The following is a 919-nucleotide window of genomic DNA, read 5'->3' as shown; positions in this document are numbered from 1 at the left end:
CATCACATAAAAGTAAGAGACTCTTGTGGTTATGATCCTTAAAGCATCTCCAGGATTGTGCCCAGAGAAAGGGCCTCCTGAATCCCCACTAACTCCCAACAAAGCAGGAAACATATGGACTATGGCTGAGCACAAGCTTTCCCTATGATTTAAGGGGAACACATACACACACTCACACACTCACATACACACACACACACTCAGAACAGATACATCCTATGTCAGTGTACCAGGAAAACACCCTCAGTTTTTAAATGCCTCCAGCCTATTGACGAAAGACACAGAATTCTATGGGGTTGGCCAGCCGTGGTGGCTCACGCCTGTAATCCCAACACTTTGGGAGGTCAAGGCGGGAAGATCACCTGAGGTCAGGAGTTCAAGACAAGCCTGACCAACGTGAAGAAACCCTGTCTCTATTAAAAATACAAAATTAGCCAGGCATGGTGGCGCATGCCTGTAATCTCAGCTACTCGGGAGGCTGAGGCAGGAGAATTGCCTGAACCCAGGAGGCGGAGGTTGCAGTCAGCTGAGATCACGCCATTGCACTCCAGCCTGGGCAACAAGAGCAAAACTCTGACTCAAAAAAAAAAAAAAAAAAAAAAAGAACTATATGGGATTAACATTAACCTGAAAAAAACCAACTTACCCACCATTCATTCATTCATTCAGCATTAATCAAGTACTGTGTACACATCTGTGGAGGGACATAAACACGAAAGGATGCCAGGATCCTGCTCTCCAGGAAAGGCAATATTTATTGTGTAAATGCTGCAACATCAATGGAGAGAGGGAACTCTGCTGGTGAAGCACAGAGTCAGCACTGATGTGGGAGGGGAAGGAGTGACCCTAGACAGTGAAAGGGGCCAGAGTGGGCTGAGAAGTGAGTGCGAGCTTCAGACATGTGGGCTGATGGAGAAGG

Source organism: Macaca thibetana, chromosome 1 (genome assembly GCF_024542745.1).
Source record: "Macaca thibetana thibetana isolate TM-01 chromosome 1, ASM2454274v1, whole genome shotgun sequence".
Taxonomy (NCBI): Eukaryota; Metazoa; Chordata; class Mammalia; order Primates; family Cercopithecidae; genus Macaca; species Macaca thibetana.
The sequence above is the reverse complement of the archived record's forward strand: the minus strand, read 5'-3'. Positions refer to the sequence as shown.